The following is a 14,759-nucleotide window of genomic DNA, read 5'->3' as shown; positions in this document are numbered from 1 at the left end:
GCCACATATATGATCCGTGAGTATAAAATAAATTGTGGTTAAGGTAAACCGATCATCGAAGAAAAATTATAATAAACAATAATAATAGATATAATATATGTTTAGTTAGATTTTGAATTTACCTTAAATATTTACAATTACATCAAAATTGAAACTTCTAAGCATAGTGGAAGACGCCAAATAGCCTTGTGATTTTGAACCGTAAACTCAAATTTTGTACATGTTAATAACATATTATTATAAATAATCTAAGCAATATGAGTTGAAAAATTGAGAAAAAAAAACAATTTTATTAATGAGAAAACGATCAATCAAATAAGGTTATAATGTGTTTTGTATTTATAAGACAAGAGTTAGAGTTTAATTTTAAGTCTAATAAGGAATTGAATCTATATACAACTAAAAAACTAATTTAATAAAATAAATAAATTAGAACCACACGTGTGGATCAAGGATTACGCCACATGTTGTTTTAAGAACATATCAATCATGTTTTAGTTTCTTGGTAGATGATCCAACGAGACCTAATACCCGTACGATATATGGTAGCTAAATAGATTGTATTATAAAAACATTGGATTATTATGACTTATACATGATTTGTGAGTATGAAATAAATTGTAGTTAAAGTAAACCGATGATCGAAGTTATGTTATAATAAACAGTAATGATAAATATAATATGTGCTTAATTAAAGTATTGGATTTACCTTAAATTTTTAAAATCACATTAAAATCGGAACTTGTAAGCATAGAGGATGACGACAAATAACCTTATTATAAGTAAACTCAATTTTTTAAAGTCTTTATATTATTAACTTATTATAAGTAATATAAGTGATAGGAGTTGAAGAAAACAAAGAAAAAAACTATTTTATTATTGAGAAAACGATCATTCAAATAAGGCTATAATTTGTTTTCAATCAATAAGTTAAGAGTTATAGTTTAATTAAAAATACTAATTTAATAAAATAAATAAATTAATAGAACACATGTGATCAAAGATTACACCATGTGTCGTTTCAAGAACATCTCGATCTTGTTTTAGTTTATTGGTAGATTGGATATCTTTGACACACTTGTGTCGCCTCCAAACCGATATGACATGAAGTTTTAAATATAACATTCATGTCTGAAACGGAAAGACAGACATAATAATGGATTCGAAAATTTTATATCCCAGAAATTAACTTGCCTGTGAAATTTGATATATTGGGAATATATGATAACTCAATTTACGAAAAAGGTTAACTACTTCTCCATAAACGAGATGCAAGGACTTAACATTTGATAATGGTAGCTATTACATTACCACAACATTAAAGACAAAAGCAGAAGCTAGCCACCATGGCCAACAAAGACAGACCAACTGATATGTTGGTTAGCAAAAAAACAGAAAAACAAGACCTGAAGCAACGTACATGAAATCAAGACAGTTTTCTCTTATGGGCAATTTATGTCAGCACTCTTATCTAACCAGATGCAATTGCGACTGACGTCGCCTCATTAACTAGGCAATTCATTTACTTAATAAGCGTACCTGCATCTTTGCTCAAGGCTTGAACCAGGGACCTCCCACCACGAACCTCACCACAAGACAGCCACAATGGTGTGGGCTCATGGTTGGAGGAGAACAAAGCCAAACAAACCACTGCAGCTACTCTTCTTTGTAATCACACATGACATGCAAATCTAAGATGCCATGGCTTACTCTTGATCTGTTTCCCAACTATAAATTTAACTATTAGGCTTTTCCTGAACAAGAGAATAAGTATCTTCTTATTATAAACTAAAAAGGATCTCCATCTTCTTTGGGCATGGCACAATTGATTAAACCCAACACATATCACACTATACTACTAAATTTGGGAATACAAATACATCTAATGCATTACAACTTTAACAAGACCTGAAGCAACGTACATGAAATCAAGACAGTTTTCTCTTATGGGCAATTTATGTCAGCACTCTTATCTAACCAGATGCAATTGCGACTGACGTCGCCTCATTAACTAGGCAATTCATTTACTTAATAAGCGTACCTGCATCTTTGCTCAAGGCTTGAACCAGGGACCTCCCACCACGAACCTCACCACAAGACAGCCACAATGGTGTGGGCTCATGGTTGGAGGAGAACAAAGCCAAACAAACCACTGCAGCTACTCTTCTTTGTAATCACACATGACATGCAAATCTAAGATGCCATGGCTTACTCTTGATCTGTTTCCCAACTATAAATTTAACTATTAGGCTTTTCCTGAACAAGAGAATAAGTATCTTCTTATTATAAACTAAAAAGGATCTCCATCTTCTTTGGGCATGGCACAATTGATTAAACCCAACACATATCACACTATACTACTAAATTTGGGAATACAAATACATCTAATGCATTACAACTTTAACAAGACCTGAAGCAACGTACATGAAATCAAGACAGTTTTCTCTTATGGGCAATTTATGTCAGCACTCTTATCTAACCAGATGCAATTGCGACTGACGTCGCCTCATTAACTAGGCAATTCATTTACTTAATAAGCGTACCTGCATCTTTGCTCAAGGCTTGAACCAGGGACCTCCCACCACGAACCTCACCACAAGACAGCCACAATGGTGTGGGCTCATGGTTGGAGGAGAACAAAGCCAAACAAACCACTGCAGCTACTCTTCTTTGTAATCACACATGACATGCAAATCTAAGATGCCATGGCTTACTCTTGATCTGTTTCCCAACTATAAATTTAACTATTAGGCTTTTCCTGAACAAGAGAATAAGTATCTTCTTATTATAAACTAAAAAGGATCTCCATCTTCTTTGGGCATGGCACAATTGATTAAACCCAACACATATCACACTATACTACTAAATTTGGGAATACAAATACATCTAATGCATTACAACTTTATCAAGATTTCTTATGTGAGAATATACAGTTTGTGATCCAAAGATTAAAGGTGAAGTAATTCTCCATATATAAACAAGATGCAATGAAATAACGTGTAGCAAAGTAGAAGCATAGTACAAGCCTTGCGAAGTATAACTAATCGTAGCTATTACATGCATAACATGTTTAAAGACAAAAGCAATTACACAAAAGCCACCATGGCCAAAACTAAGAAACCCAAAAGCAAGACCTGAATTAAGCAACCTGAATTCATAAACGCAACAGCATTAGAGCATCCTAAAATGTCTTGAAAGATCGAACAATTACAGGTGAAATGTTATTAGTGGACTTCATTGAACAACCTTGTTTGGGACATGTCCACTCCTATCGATTCTAATGCTATTTTTACTACCTGATGATATTGACTCAGCCGAAACAAGTAGTATACCATTGGCATCCAACTTAAAGCACACTTTCAGCTTCTGTTGACCTGCAGGGGCAGGCGGAATGCCACCAAGAATGAACTCGTCAAGGAAGATGTTTTCGCTAACTTTTCTTCCCTCGCCCTCATATACACATATAGCTGCAGTTGTTTGGTTGTTGTATAATGTGCAATACTGATCACGCTCCTTGATGGTGGGTATAGGTGTGTTCCTCGGAATTAACACACTCATATCATCTTCTCTGGTCAAGATGCCAAGAGAGAGAAGTCACATCTAATAATACCAAATCTTCTACCTTTTCATTCCCATTACCACTTAAGTTTGCAGCCAACAGTGCCGCACCATAAGCTACAGCTTCATCCGCGTTAATGCTCCTACAAAGTGGTTTCCCATCAAAGAACTCAGTCAACAGTTTTTGTACCTTGGGAATCCGTGTTGATCCACCAACAATAACTACATCATCAACGTCTTTCTTTCGCATATTCCCATCTCTCAGACAGTTCTCCACAAGCTTGATGCACATTCTGAAGAAAGCAGCATTAAGCTCCTCGAATTTTGCCTGGCTGAATTTTGTCGAAAAATCAATTCCCTCATACAAGCAATCAATTTCAATTGGTGTTTGTGTAGCAGATGACAAATCCCTCTTTGCTTTCTCGCAAGCTATTTTCAACCTCATCATTGCTCTAGCATTCATGCTTAGATCCTTCCTTTCTTTCCTCTTAAATTCTTGTACACAATGATTCACCATCAACTTGTCAAAATCTTCTCCCCCAAGATGAGTGTCACCACCCACTGCTTTAACAGCAATGGTACCGTCCTGTCTTATATTGAGAAGAGACACGTCAAATGTTCCTCCACCCATATCAAAGATCAAGACAGTGTTCTGTTTTGGGCAATTTATGCCAGCACTCTTATCTAGACCATAAGCAATTGCAGCTGATGTTGGCTCATTAATTAAACGCATAACATTAAGCCCAGCCAGCATACCAGCATCCTTGGTTGCCTGTCGTTGCTTGTCACTAAAATATGCAGGAACAGTAATCACTGCATTGGTAACTTTTGTTCCAAGATATGCTTCCGCAGCTTCTTTCAAATCTTTTAGAATCAAAGAAGATATTTCTTCAGGTGAAAAAACTTTTTTGACTGAATTGGTTCAAACACAATCATTGGCTTTTGTTCATTCCCTTCAATTACCTTAAAAGGCCATGACTCTATGTCCTTCTTCACACTACTATCACTGAATCTACACCCCATTAAGCGTTTAACATCTGAATAAAGCAATAAGATCCACAGTTGGAGGTTCATTATCCCCAAAGAAACATGTTAAAAGGCATTCAGAAATTCAAACTAAAAAAACAATTAATGAAAATTTTATATACAAGATAGCAGTCTACTTTTCATATTGTTCGCTGAATAACAACTTACTTCTTTTTTAATCATTATTAACCATCAAGTAATCCAAAATCGAGAGTTTGATGGAAAAACCTGGTGGACCAAGATATGGCATACCATATTAGAGTGATTGTAGCGGTTCACGTTACCACACCAAAACATCAGCAAGCACACTATACACTACACTACACTACACAGTAACAATCATAGAATACTGGATCCAGAATATATACCCTACATACCCACAAAATACCCAATAACAAAAATGAAGAAAAAAAAGTTAACTACTTTGTCCCACACGTTGTGGTTGTAGCAACGTTGAGCGCGATGACACCAACATACCGGCATCGTTGGACCCCATGTAGACGACATCATCAAGCCACTACAACCAATCTTATAGCTAGCGAGGGCTAAGTAACACAATTTTTGCAAGTACCATTCACCTTACTAAGGTTTGGAGAATCCACACATATCACCATATGTTGACAAACCAAAAGATATCACCTTTTGTGATTTCTTTTCTAATTTCAGGTTAGGTAATAGTTAAAACGAAAAAGGTTTTAACAGTATTACTGTTAACTAAGACATGTATGGTCATTTATCACACAGATTCACTTGTTTATTTCACTTTTTGGCCGGAGGTCATTCTGAAAGCAGTCCCTTTAACAGATAGACGGTTATATAAGACATATATATGGTCACTTATCATACAAATTCACTTGTTCATTTCACTTTTTGGCCAAAGGTCATTCTGAATGCAGACTCTTTACCCTTGGTTAGAGGCAAAACGTTGTACATCACACCTTCCCATACCCTGAATGTTGTGCTGACGTGTTGTTATATGGTCAAATCTATCAATATACTAAAACAAGATTAAAGGATTTTTTCAGAGATATGTGACATAATCCTTAATCAACACGTGTATTTTTAATGTATTTTTTAATTAAAAAATATAAGTTTTAAAATACATGACAATCTTTACATAGTTATTTGTTTCATTTAAAATAATGTTGATCCTTAGTTAATAAATTAAATTTAAAATAGTGTTTATAAAAAATTAAATTTGACGTTAAACCACATATTTTCCTAATATGTTAGTATTAGTGTAGAAATAGAATTCTAATGAGGCTTTCTTTTGGGATTTATATACTAAACCTATGCGGCTATGCTTATATATAAACTAAACTCAATCCCGTCAATGCGGCGGCGGTGGCGTAGTAATGGCGGAGGTGGTGATTGTGACGACGGTGATGGGGGCAGTGGGAACGATGATGGGGGCGACGATGGTGGTGAATGTTATAATAGTTTATGTTAAAGATAGTATCGAAGACTGCAAATCATAGGTTCAAATCTTGTCAATGGCAAGAGGAGAAACTATATCTTGTGATTCATATGTGAGAATGTGAGAAGGGTGAGTCACTGGGCACGAGTTCTATATGGTGTGCGCTCTGGGTACCAAGACGGTACATGGTACCAGAAGGTTCCTACCCATTTACCCCCTTAATTGAACTACATATTTAGCCATTATATCCATATTTGTCTAAAAATTCTTATATAATAATGTTTTAAAAGGACAAAGATGCATGTATTTTATTAACTTAATTAAAAGTGACAATTACCCGTCGCCGCCGTTACCACATCGTTCCCACTACAGGCATCGCCGCCAACGCAATACGCGAGCATTTGTCTAGTTTGTGAGAAAGCAAATACTCCATAAGTATTTAGGAATGAAAAGAGTTTTATTAATTTTTAATACAATCAAAGCTTTATAATCCAATTTTTATGTTACAATTTCATTCTTTATATATACGAAATAGGTAATTACACAACATAAATATAGTCGATCCGTATATCGTACGTGTATTAAGTAACAATACAACAAAAATATCATTAATCTACACCTATCTTTTCATACTTTTAAAAAAAAACAATTTATTTATTTACTTTTTTCTCCACATGTATAAATGTGAAAGTTTGTTATACTTATCTGAATTTCTTCACAGTTCACACTTAAAATGTAAAGATTTATAGATAAATTCATATGTAAACAGAAAGATAACTTTTTCAAATTTTTTATAAGAGTTAACCAAATAGATGTAATCAAATGAGTACGGAAAAAAATTGACAATTTTGCTGTTGTGTAAGTTTGAAAAAAAAAACTGGAAAAACGGCAACGCTACTTAAGATAAATAACCCACAACGAATACACATAACTTAATCTTGTTGCTTACCAAAAGCAGTGTTTGTAGGGTTGCTGGTGATTTGATTTTTGGCAGCCTCGCCAACTAAAAGGTGGGTCCCATTCCAAGCGACGCATGACGGCGTAATCCGGTTGCCTTGCTGATTTGGAATGATCTCGACGCGGTTGTGCTGATCGAACCACGCCGCGACGCACGAGTATGTTGTTCCAAGATCAATTCCGATTGCTGTTTCTCGAACCCTTTTTGACATGTTAAATTGATAAACCTTACTTACTGTTAGTCTGTTAACCAACAAGAATATATTAATTTTGATGAATAAGGGCGGGTAAAAAGTAGGGGTGTAAGAAATGAACTGGAAAACCGAAAAACCGGTCTGAACCGCGTGATCCGAAACCGAAAAACCGAAACCGGAAAAAACCGAAACCCGAAAAAACCGAAAACATAAAAACCGAAGTGTAACGGTTCGGTTACGGTTTTCAATATTCATTACCCGCGGTTAACCGAACCGAACCGAATTTTGATATATACCTACATATAATCATATATATGTATGTTTACACATATATGTATTCCATAAATACATCATTTACATATCTTTTTAGCTAAATTTTTGTATTTGTTGTCTAAGATATTAACAATTTTACTAACTTTATTTCACAATCTATAATTAATTTTGAATATTATAAGTAATTTTCTTATATATATACTCTTTTTAAAAAAAGTTGTTAACTTTGTTTAAGATATTTATCAAAAACATTAGTAATATCATATAAAAGACATTTTAAGTAGTAAATTATGATACTCTTAGATAGAAACTTGCGTTGTATAAATAAAACATTAAAAAAAGTAATTTACAATTAGATAAAATGTATATTTATTTATAAAACAAAATATTAATGTAGTTAAATAACTATTATATATATAAAAAAAATTAATTAATGCAATGTAAATTGACTATTGTAATTAAAACTTAAACTTTATATTAGCATAACTTTAATAAATTGTTAACCGAAAATAAAACCGAAATTAACCGACTTTTTCGGATAACCGATTTTCGGGTAACCGAACTTAACGGTTCAAAAATTCTAACTAACCGAACCGAACCGAAACCCGAAAAACGGTTCAAAATTTCTAGCTAACCGAACCGAACCGAACCGTTTACAGCCCTAGTAAAAAGCTAGGAAATATATATAATTTATTATTTCTAAAACTATATTTACTCGTATGAATCTTCGGTAGCACCCTTTGGAAATGTACTATCATTATTAGTAGTCGTATGAATCTTCGGTAGCACCCTTTGGAAATGTACTATCATTATTAGTAGTACAGTGAACTCCTTGAGCCTTGTGTAATTTGTCATACTTCAAATCTTTTCATTGGATTGACAAGCTACCGTCCCATCATATTTTCTTTTCATTTTTTATTTTTACTTTATTTTTGGAATTCATACAAAACAAAATGAAATATTCGGCTAGACATAGTCGTTTCGTATTTCTTTTATTAACGATAAATAAATTGCATCATAAGCCGATCTAAAAATGGGCGACGGTATATTTTTCATTAATAAAATTCTCTCTTTTTCTTTTTCAATTTTTTTAACTTCTATATTTTTTTTTTCTTGTGAAATAAGTTATATGAAGTATATTGAGTACGAATTAAACGATCTTACATCAAATAACAAGTAAGCGGGCAACAAACTTCTATCATTTATAATAATAAGTTATTAACATGAAAATTTTAAAATTAGAAATCATAAGCTATAACTTTTTAATATTATATACAAACCACTTGATCAAAATTAATATTTGTTTATATTTTGTAAATTACGGTAGATATTCATTGAATATTAAAACTATTTAAAAGACATTAATAGTATATTGTCAATTTTTGTAACTTGCCTCTTTCTATTTTCCTTTGTATTTAATTATCTTTGTACGTGGAATACAATCTACTTAATATAATATAAAACTAGATTATATTGATTATTCATCTAATATTTTACTAACCGATTATATTATCAGTGTTAAATTATATAGTTAATTTATCAACTTCACTCATAAATTTTATATTTAAATCTATATTTGTAATTTATCTCTATATTGTAACATTCGAGAAATTTGACTTTTGTTGACCCGTTAGTTTTGTGTACATTTGATTAATAATGATCATTTACTCTATATATGATCGAGTTTGGCTATGATTTAATTGTGTTCAAGGTGAATATACATTTTATATATATATAATGATCATTTTTAATCAAGTTGTGTTTACATAATATTCAAGGTGTTTTATGAGATCGAATGGTCGTTAATGTAACGGTCGATTGCTAACTTGTGGTGTAACTAGATTGATTAAGTAAATGAACTATCCATGGGTCAACCCATATCCTAGACCCATACCCATGACCCAACCAAAGTCTTACACCTCTCTCCCTCTCATTCATTCATTTTTCTTATCTCTTTCTCTCTATTAAATGCAAGAGCATTTAACTCTCTTGCACTCTCCTCCTTCTCTCTAAAATTAATACATCAAATTAAATGTTTCAAACAAGATTTTGTTAGGGTTATTTATCTATATCATCATCTTATCAACATATCAAAATTTGGGTTTATAAGTGCAAGAAATCATCCAATTCGGGTCATTTTCGGGTTTGACACTTTGGTAGAAGATTTGGTAAGTTAAAACTATCTCATATTCACCATTACATGTTTATAATCATGTTTCTAATCATATTCAAGTGTTTCCGGGTCACGAATTGAGCCAAAAGTCGAATTAGGGTTCTTGTTGATAAATGGGTCAAAAACAAATTTTTCTTGTTAATTTGATAAATGGGTCGAAATGATGAAGTGGGTTATGCTAACCATGTCTAAGAATACTTGTGTATACCTTAAGTGAGTCTTTTTCCCTTCAAAAATTGGTTTAGGTCGATTTAGGGTTTTGGTGTTCTTGGTGAAGTCTTGGCCGAAAATCAACATCTAATTGATGTTATGGAATGAAATTGTGGGTTGGGAATTGTTTACCCACGTCCATTTATGTGTGTTTGAGCTTCACAAAGTCGAATTTGAGGTTAAGTGTTAGTTTTGGGGGTTCATAGGTCGGTTTTGAAGGTCTTGGGGTAGTGTTTGGCTCATTTGGGGGCTGCTGGTCGACCAGGTGCAGACCTGGGCTTGCTGGGGCAGTAATTCCAGGCTGGGGCGCAGTGGCTGGGCAGGATTCTTGACTGCGGCGCAGTGAAGAAACACTGCTGCGCAGTTTGTTACTGCGGCGCAGTTGGTGCCTTTATGTATTGAAACATTTCCTAGCTCGACTTTAGTTATCCTAGGATCGTCCCGACCTTTCCGAAATGTCCTCTTATGACCTTATTGGTGCTTTACACAAGACAAACCATTCGTTCAAAGTCGTGAGTCAGTTTTGGAACCAAAATTGAGATTTTAACTCAAACTATATACATATATATACATATATCTTTTGATCCGTAAGTCCGTTTTGGACGTATGACCTATCGTTGAAATCGTGGGAGAGTCTACTTTCTCATGGTATAATCCTTTTGAAGTAAATCCATTTCCATTTCTAAAAATGTCTTGTCAAAGTGTCTTGTTCTTACTCGGAAAAGTTGTTTAAGCGTTTTTGGGTTTGTGACTCGGTTTAAACTTACTAAATCAACTTGTTTAGGGTTATAGAGTTGACTTTGATGATATTATGATATACATTCATAGGTTGTGGACTCGTAGCGGTCGGTGAGCGTTAATAACCCTTTGTTAACTCGTTATTGTTGCTTGGAAACCAAGGTGAGTTCATAGCCCCTTTCTTTACATGATTTTGGGGTGAAAAGTGTACATCGTGTTCATAGTTTAGTTTGATCGTTAGATGTTCCTTTATGTATGTCATCAAGGTTGTGTGGTTGTTTGGCTAGTTTATCAAGGTTATATGCTCGTTTGAATCATGAATCAAGGTTATGTGATTGTTTGGCTAGTGTATCAAGGTTATGTGTTCGTTTGAATTGTGAATCAAGGTTGTGTGATTGTATATGTTTGTATCAAGGTTATGGGGTTCATTAAATGATCCAATCAAGGTTTCAAGGCTTGGTGATCGTTTAACGATCCCAATTATGAGATCATTTAATGACCCAATCAAGGTTTCAAGGTTGTGTGATCGTTTATCGATCCAAATCAAGGTTTCAAGGTTTTATGATCATTTAATGATATAATTATGTTCATATCAAGGTTAAACGGTTATTATCCCGACACTTGTTTCTTATAGTCAAAACCTACGAACTCACCAACTTTATGTTGACGCTTTTTAGTACGCTTTTCAGGTAATCAAGTGAATCAAAGACGTGATGGAGGATTGAATTGCATGTGATAGGATTGAGCTTGGACTTTGTGGATCCGTGATTCATTGCACCCGTTTATGGGTTATGCCTAGGATCGTTAACCATCATTTAGACTATCTCTTTTGTAAACTATTGATGGTGTTGTGCTCCTTGTGCATTATTTGATCCGTAACTTGTAATTGTACTTGAATTATGTATGGATTACTCAATCCTTGAATGCATTTAGCACCTCTACTTAATTTCCATGTCACGCTGAGCTTTTCTACTAATGCCTCAAGTTTCCGCCTTGTTGGGGTGTTACATATATAACTAAGATTTGGTATTTTGATAATATATGATTACAAAAATGTTTATATATGTTTTAGACCGCGTCTTTTTATTATTTCAAAGATAATTATCATTTTTTTAAATGAGATTTTTTAATAAATTATATTTGATAAATATAGAATATAAAAAAAGAATTCAATGATTTATAAATATTCACGTTTCATTAGTCATGCTTTAACACATCTGATATATATTATATATTTATATCTATAAATTATACAAAAATTATTTACATTAGTTGTAAATTGACTATTTTTTTATATTATTATAAACTATCAATAATAATGTAATTATAAGTTAATTTTAGCTTACATTTTTAGTTAGTCTTATACAACGTGTGGGTTTAATCTAATAAGTTATATGTACATATAACAAATCAAACATACCGATTAATGATTGATGATATACATCATGTAAATATGCCAAGCGAAAGAAACAACTTATTATTTACTTTGCATTTTATGTCCTTCCAGATAATGTGTTCTTACACGGGATGATGGTAATTAAATAGTTATCATATCTAAAATAAAATTTGACTTTTAATTTCAACGCTTATATCAATTTGACTTTGTATTTCAATGATCAAGATTAACAAAATTTTATTTTTTTCACTTTGCTACGAGAACCATATATATATATAATAACTAGTTCTAATATCCGTACGATGTACGGTGGTTATATAAATTGTATCATAAAAAAATTCGAATATGTCTCATACATGATTGGTGAGTGTAAAATAAATTACCGATTATCGAAGCTAAATTATAATAAACAGTAATGATAAATATAATATTCCTATATGTTTAGTTAGAGTTTTGGATTTACTTAAAATTTTTACAATCACATCAAAATTGAAACTTGTAAACATAGTGGATGACGACAAATATCCTTGTGCTTTCGGATTGTAAACTCAAATTTTTTAAATGTTAAGTAATATAAGTAATATGAGTTGAAGAATTAAGAAAGAAAAAAAGACAAATTTATTAATGAGAAAACGATCAATCAAATAATGTTATATCGTGTTTTGTATCTATAAATCAAAAGTCAGAGTTTGATTTTAAGTCTAATAAGGAAATTGAATCCATATGCAATAAAAAAATGCTAACTTAATAAAATAAATAAACTAAAAAGACACGTGTCGATCAAGGATTACGTCACATGTTGTTTCAAGAACATGTCAATCATGTTTTAGTTTATTGGTAGATTTATTGTAGTCAATCTTGTAAATTTACTTATGTTATTTTTTCTCTTTCCATTTGAATTATAAAAACATAGTAGCTAAAAAAATTAAAGTTTTCAAAAGTTGTACATATTTGGAGGATATGTATATAAATCGTAATAATGGGTATCCTAATATAAGTAAAATTGAAATTTGTTTAAATAGGTAAATAATAGTATATTATTAATTATTAAAGATTAATATTTAATATTTAATATTAATAAGGTAACTTAAAATTAGGAAATCAAAAAGACACTTGTCGTCTAAAGAATAAGCCAAGTGTCGATTGAAAAAACCTTTAATCTTGTTTTAATTTATTAGTAGATATAAAATATTTAAATATTCATTATTTATCAAAATAGATTAAAAAGACACATGTCGTTTAAATAATATGCCACTTGTCTATTAATAAATACTTCAATCCTGTTTTAATTTATTGATAGATATAATATAATTATTACATATATCCCTCATTAGTACGTTTAAAGTTAACACACATTTTGGTGGAGATTTGAGCCACACATTTTTGTGTAGATTAATCAAATCCATTATATTTACCGTGTTAATGGTGGGTTTCCTTAACCCAATTACCCTAGCCATTGGAGCAACAACATTGTAATAGAAAACATCGTGTTTGCCTTCATTACTTGGAGCCAATGATGACTAGTCCGGTCAAAGGCATCCTAGATTTTACCTAAGGTCTTGAGTTCGATCTTTAAGGATTACAAGTTTTGGTTTTTTTTTTCCTGAATACTTGTAACGGCCCATGGTCATCATCCCGTTGTCTAAGGTACGTGCAAAGCTTCACCGTTATACAGTGAGGTTTTCCTAATGTCGTGTAAAAAGGTTGGAAATGGATGCAACTCATCTTTTTGATCAAAAATCGATGTCGAGGCTAACCAAGGGCGGATCTTTTAAGGGGCTGGATAGGGCCCTAATTTTTTTTCTCCCTGTGGTGGTTTTATCCATAATTCATTAAAAAAAAACATTTTCTTAATTTTATTTCCAGGTTTCTCAAACACTTTTGGCCCCGATTATTTCCCCTAGTGTTATTGTGGATCTCATGACTTTTGACATCCCTACTAAATTCCTCAAGATCCACCACTTGGTGTGAACCACTATAATCACTCCTATAAGTTATGCTATATCTTAGGTTAACAAGGTTATCTTCATCCTGTTTGATTTTAGACTATATGATGGTTATAAATGGATGAGTTTTCAGTTTATGATAGAAATTATCTTTTATTTTTACTTTCTTATAAAACAAACTAGAACTTCCCATTTTTCAACATTCTATCATTGAAAAATTAAAAATACCCTTAGGTTTTACCTAAAGGCGTGTTTGGTTTACATAATGTTTTTGGAAGAAATGAAATCTGTCAAGGGAATTGAAATCTGAAAGAATGGAATTTGACGGAATGTTTTTGATTTTTTGAGAATGCAAGCAACAGAAGGAATGAAATTCCTTCCCCCAATCCCCATGGAATGGAGATTCTAACAAATAATGAAATATTTACATTTCAATGGAATGAGATTCATCCATCTTTAAACAACCAAACGCACTAAGAAATGAAATTTAATTCCAATTCCATCAGATTCCATCAAATTATGTGAACCAAACGCGACCTTTTAATTTTAAACACATTCTCCACCCACACTATACCTAAAATATCTCCAAAATATTTTCCAACCATATCTATCAAAATTATCTCTCTCATTTATTCTCTAACTTAAATATACCTACTTAATATATAATACTCTTAATGAAATTATTTATAATATGCATTCACTAACCCAGAAAATAACTACACTACCCTTTACATTAAAATTATTTTACATTGATAACCACACCGTTACCGTCACCGCCGCTGCATTGTGTGAGTACCATCTTGATATGAAAAGGTAATTAAGTTGTGAGTCTTGTGAGTTGTGACACATGAAACAAAAAGTAAAGTAGATC

At 32.4% G+C, this 14,759-nt stretch overlaps 1 pseudogene; it reads right to left on the bottom strand.

The window, feature by feature from the left end:
- Window positions 1-3,207: 3,207 nt before the first annotated feature.
- LOC122603279 lies at window positions 3,208-7,170 on the bottom strand (annotated as a pseudogene).
- Between the last annotated feature and the right edge of the window lie 7,589 nt (window positions 7,171-14,759).

This window comes from Erigeron canadensis, chromosome 6, assembly GCF_010389155.1.
Source record: "Erigeron canadensis isolate Cc75 chromosome 6, C_canadensis_v1, whole genome shotgun sequence".
NCBI classification, from domain to species: Eukaryota; Viridiplantae; Streptophyta; class Magnoliopsida; order Asterales; family Asteraceae; genus Erigeron; species Erigeron canadensis.
The sequence above is the reverse complement of the archived record's forward strand: the minus strand, read 5'-3'. Positions and strand labels throughout refer to the sequence as shown.